Source organism: Meriones unguiculatus, chromosome 8, assembly GCF_030254825.1.
Source record: "Meriones unguiculatus strain TT.TT164.6M chromosome 8, Bangor_MerUng_6.1, whole genome shotgun sequence".
NCBI classification, from domain to species: domain Eukaryota; kingdom Metazoa; phylum Chordata; class Mammalia; order Rodentia; family Muridae; genus Meriones; species Meriones unguiculatus.
In genome coordinates, this window is record NC_083356.1 from 108,578,576 (window position 1) to 108,584,364 (window position 5,789).

A 5,789-nucleotide genomic window follows, 5' to 3' on the forward strand; every position below is an offset into this window, starting at 1 on the left:
TTAAGTCACTTTAAGAAAAAACAAATGTGGAAAACGATGAGAAAGATACATGACATCAAGCTCTGGTCAGCATACACATATTCACGCGTGTGTGAGTTCACACACACACAAGCTGTACTGCAGTATTTCATTTTTTAATTTTTAACATTTTTATTTCATCTTGCAGAATTTTGATGAAAAGGTCATTTAAACAATTATTGAAGCGTTTCAGTTAGCCTGGGTATAGTTAGCATGAGTATAACTCCATTTTGAAATAAAGAGCCATCTTCATTGGGAGCTGAATTCAGGTACCAGGAAATATCACAAAATGTGCACCTGGCAGAAAACAAAGTTAACTCTCCTAGAAACAGCCTCCAGGAAATATCACAGCATAAATACTTCGTAGAAAATAGAGACAATCTCCCTGGCAATAATCAATGAGAATCAGTTGAGGACTGGGTGGAAAAACTCTTCCCAATGTTTCAGATATAGTTTAGAAAAATAGCCATTATGATTATATGCTTTATCCATTGTGATTATATGTCTCAGAAAAGGTCACCCTGCCCTGCTAAACTTCACCCAATTCTGTAATGCCAAGGGTTATGCCCCCCTGCTTGCTACCATGGAAACTCCCTGCTCACAGACTTTCCCTTGGCCTGCTCTTTGACCACCTCCCCCTGAGGGGGGAGCAGCCTTACCAGGCCACAGAAGATGACAATGCAGCCACTTCTGATGAGAACTGATAGATCAGAAAGAAGAAGAGGAAGACCTCCCCTATCAGTGGACTTGGGGAGGGGCATGCATGCAGAAAGGGGAGGGAGGGTGGGGTCGGGAGGGGAGGAGGGAGGGGCTTATGGGGGAGATACAAAATGAATAAAGTGTAATTAATAAAAGTTAAATAAAAAATTTTAAAAAATCCTGTTCACTCAGAGCTTGGGGTCCCACTTCACCTACTGCTGTGTCAGTGGGGCTTCCGTCCTGAGTTCAAACGCTCTCATAATAAAGCTCTCTTGCTATTAAATTGAGTCATCTCCTGGTGGTCTCTGAGGGTCCCGTGAACCTGGCATTACATTATAAACATGTGTCAATGGACACAGAATATACAGATATTCAATATGTGACTATGATAATGTAAAAGAGAACATGCCTTATTTTTTTCATTTTCTGGAAGAAGTACCAAGTGAAAACACGTTCATGAACTGCAATATTAATTGTTAAAATGCCCACACTTCCCAAGGTGACCTACAAATGCCACAATGTCACAATGTCACAAATGCCACAAAAACCTGAATGCATTTCTCACTGAAAAGGAAAAAGAAAACCACTGCTAAAATTTACATAGACCCACAAAAATGATGTGATGGTTTTTATCTTATTATATTTGTTTTGTTAGGTTTTGCTGTGATCTCTTAGAAGCCTGTTCTTTTCTAATGAGAGATAGAAAGGGAATGGATCTGGATGGGAAGGGAGGTGGGAGGCAATAGGAGAAATAGAGGGAGAAAAAACTTTAACCAGGATACATTGTATGAGAAAAGACTGTATTTTCAATAAAAGGGAAATATGTTTTTTAAAGAACAAAGTGATAGAAGCTATTGAAGAATCTGCTTTGTTGCAGACAAAATCTAGCCAATTTTTTTAGAAAGGCTGGTATCAGATACAAAGAAACTTGTGAAGAACCGATTTGAAAACATGGTCACAGGTGTGTACATCTTTTAGTACTATAGGGGTCACAGCTGAAGCAACACTGTTTGATGTTGAAAAAGGCTGCATCTGGCCAGAGCGTTGAACTTACTGCTCGTTGTGAATGATTTCAATCATTCAGCATTGTGCAATCACTGTGTGCTGCCAATATAAGGGGTAGGGCTGCAAATGCTGCAGAGAAGGCAGCTGAAGACTTTGAAGAACATTTTTTTAATTTTTATTTACTTATTATTTATTACAGTTTATTCACTTTGTATCCATGTTGTAACCCCCTCCCTCTTCTCCTACTAGACCCCCCCCTTCTTCTTATCCCCTTATGCTCTTCCTCATCCCCTTATGCCCCTCCTCTAGTCCACTGATAGAGGAGGTCCTCCTCCCCTTCTATCTGACTGAGTCTATCAAGTCTCATCAGGACTGGCTGCATTGTTTTCCTCTGTGGCCTGGTAAGGCTGCTGCCCACTCAGGGGGAGGTGATCAAAGAGCCAGCCACTGAGTTCATGTCAGCGACAGTCCTTGTTCCCCTTATTAGGGAAACCCACTTGGATACTGAGCTGCCATGGACTATATCTAAGCAGGGATATAGGTCCTCTCCATGCATGGTCCTTGGTTGGAGTATCCTCGGTGCCCCCTGCGCCCAGATTTTTTGGCTCTGTTGGTCTCCCTGTGGAGCTCCTGTCCCCTCCAGGTCTTTCTACTTCCCCCTTCTTCCATAAGATGCCCTGCACTCTGTCCAAAGTTTGACTATGAGTCGTCGCATCTGCTTCGATACCCTGCTGGGTAGAGCTTTTAGTGAAAGGGAAATTATTTAGCAGAGTAAAAAATCTTTAGCATGGTAAAACCTCCATAATGCTAGAATCAGTGTCCCACAGGACTTTCATCTATGAGGAAAGCAAGCCTTTAAAAATAAGATGGCACTTGTGTACATGGCTATTGTTATAGACTATGAAGTGATGTTCTGGGATCTAGAACAATGAGAACTTCCAGCCTTTTTACATATCCAGAAATAGTTAGGAGTGTTGCAGGAGTAGGAACACTGATGACCCAGATCCTCTTCCAAGATGCTCCCCCAAATTGTCTTCATTGATTTATTTATTTACATGCCTATTCCCCTCCCTCCTCTCCTCCCTCTCAGCTCCCCTATACTCCCCCCACCCCTTTCTCCACAGAGAAAGGGATATTTCCCATGGATATCAACCTGCCTTGGCATATCAAGTGGTACTAGGACTGGGTGCATCTTTTTCTATTGAGGCTAGACAAGGTTGTTCAGTTAGAGGAAAGTGATCCAAAGACAGGCAACAGAGTCAGAGACAGACCCTGCTCCTGCTGTTAGAGGTCCCACATGAGGACCCAACTGTATCTGTTATATATCAGTTACAGAGGGCCTAGATCCCTCCCGTGCCTGCTCTCTGACTGGTGGTTCACTCAATGTTAGTTGATTGTGTAAGTTTTCTTGTGGTGTCCTTGAACTCTCTGGCTCTTTTAACCCATCCTTGCCTCTTCCATAAGATTCCCGGAGCTCCGCCTAATGTTAGGCTGTGGGTCTGTGCTTCTGTTTTCATCCACTGCTGGGTGAAGCCACTCAGATGGTGGTTATTTTAGCCTTCTGTCTGCAAGAATAGGAGAATATTAACAGTGTCAGAGGTGGACTCTCTCTCATGCCATGGGACTCAAGTTGGGCCAGTCACTGGTTAGCCATTCCCTCACTTTCTGCTCCCTCTTTATCCCTGCACAGCTTAGAGGAAGGGAAAATGTGGGTCAGAGGTTTCGTGGCAAGCTTGAAACCTAGGACAGTGGAAACTCCCAGGAATCTATGAGGGTGGCACTAGCTGGCTCCTAGCAATAGGGCACATGGAACATGAGCTGGTCACCTCCTGTAACCAAGCAAGACTCTGATGGAGAAATGGGGATACCAACCCAGCCCCCCAAATGTTATGCCAACAAAACTGAGACCTATCATTTGTAAAATAATAGTCCTGGAGATACCTGATAAAACAGGGTCAGATGAAAGGGGAGGGGGTCCTCCCCAATCAGCGGACTTGGAAAGGGGCAGGGAGGAGATGAGAGAGGGAGGGTGGGGTTGGGAGGTAATGAGGGAGTGGGATACAGCTGGGATACAGAGTTAATAAAATGTAACTAATAATAAAAATTAAAAATAAATAAATTAAACAAAATAAAAAATAATAGTCCTTTCAATTGTTTTGCTTAACTTCATAATTTTCTATACATTTCCATTTTATTGATTTTCATACCAATATCAAAGTAGAATTTTATTCCTTCAAATGTCACTGCTTATATAATGGGCTAATGTACCTAGGAGTTAAAGATGCATTTAACACCTACTATCTTCAATGACCCTGGACCATTGCTGCAACTAAACAGTATACAAAGCATATAGCTGCAAATCTGGAAGAATTGCAACATCAGTGACTACACCAAGAACTTTGCTGGAGCTCAGGCTAGTGTCACCAAAGAGTGTATGAATGGAACCCAAAGAAGACACTAAAAATGTTCACTCATGACTTCAGAGGATTTTTCAACGAGGAGCATCCAGAACACTTTCAGCCAGAGCCTGGATGAGGCTGATACTGAGGAGCACTGAGGCGTGGTTCCTGTGGACCTGACTAATGAGGAGCTGTTGGCACTGAAAAACACTCAGCTGAAAAACAGTCCAAAGACTTACACAGAAGGCTCATCGGGTGTTCCTTGTAGATTCCAGCAAGCTCCTTCAGGTGGAGAAAGCAGATCCCAACAGCAAAATGTTTTCATTAATACAAAGAAATGCCCAGAGTGTAAATATGTGATGGAGGATGAAAGGAAACTCCTGAGAGATGTATTTCTGAAAAGGAACAGCTCCCCCATGAAGACTGTTAGGAAGGTTCCTAAGAAGGGATTCCAAAGCAGGGCGTGCTTACACGTAAGGGGACAGTTGGGCTCCACCCATTTTTTAACAATTAAGGTGTTTCAGAAAGAGAAAAAAGTTCTGGAGGTAGAAGACAGCTGTACTAATGATGTTCATCACGTGTAGGTTTAGGTTTAGGCATCTCTCTCTCTCTCTGTGTGTGTGTGTGTGTGTGTGTGTGTGTGTGTGTGTGTGTGTGTTTGTGTGTGTGTGTTCAATTTTCAATTTTAGAGCAATTTTCACATTTTCATTTGTGTGCACCACACATAGTGATCAGCATAATAATAATTGCCCATCTTCATTTCATCTCTCTTTTTCCCTTGTGCTGATTCTTTTCTCCCTCCCCCCTACTTCCATGTCTGATTTCTTCACGCAGGTCTTCTGCAGGTAGCCGCACTGTGACTTGTTCATGATTACATATCCAGAAAACAGTTTCAGAGCACTCCGTCCCACCTCTCAGTCATGTGACAGCTTCCATTCCCTACCTCTTGTGCAGCCTCCGTGGACAGTAAAAGGAAACATTTATATACTGATTTTTAACTAAAGATTTTGAAAAGACAAAACACAGAAATAAAGCTTATGAAAGAAAAACATTTATAAAAAAACTTTTCCTTGCGACTGTAACATGTTTGTGCTAGCTCAAGAGTCAAAAGGCTTGAAGTTCATAAGATAAAATTGCAGTAAGCTGAAGTTAATTTATCATTGGCACAGGTGTGCAATGTTTGTGCAGTCTGGGGAGCAACAGTTGGGACTGCACAGACCCTGACCTGTTATGCACTGACTCACGCAAGGCAACGTCATGGCAACTATCCTACTCAGACAAGTTTGGTTTATGTTGTTGTAACAAACACCATAACCAAGCTGACCTGGGGGGGAAAGGCTTCATCTCACCCTTCCAGCTCACAACCTCGCCATCGTCACAAACCAAAGCAGAAACTCAGAGGGGGAGCTTCAAGCAAGAACTGAATCAGAGACTGTCGAGCAGCAAGGTTTACAGGATTGTTTCCCTGGATCACATTCAGGGACCATTTTATGAACCCAGACCAACCCACCGTGGACTGGGCCCTGAGACATAGAAAATTGCCACAGGCCAATCTGATGGTGACAGTGTGAGGTCCCCTCCAAAGTCTATCTAGTTAAAAGCCAATATTAGCCATCACAGCAAGTTATCATGTTTCTATACTTGTATACATTTATGTACACTAACACT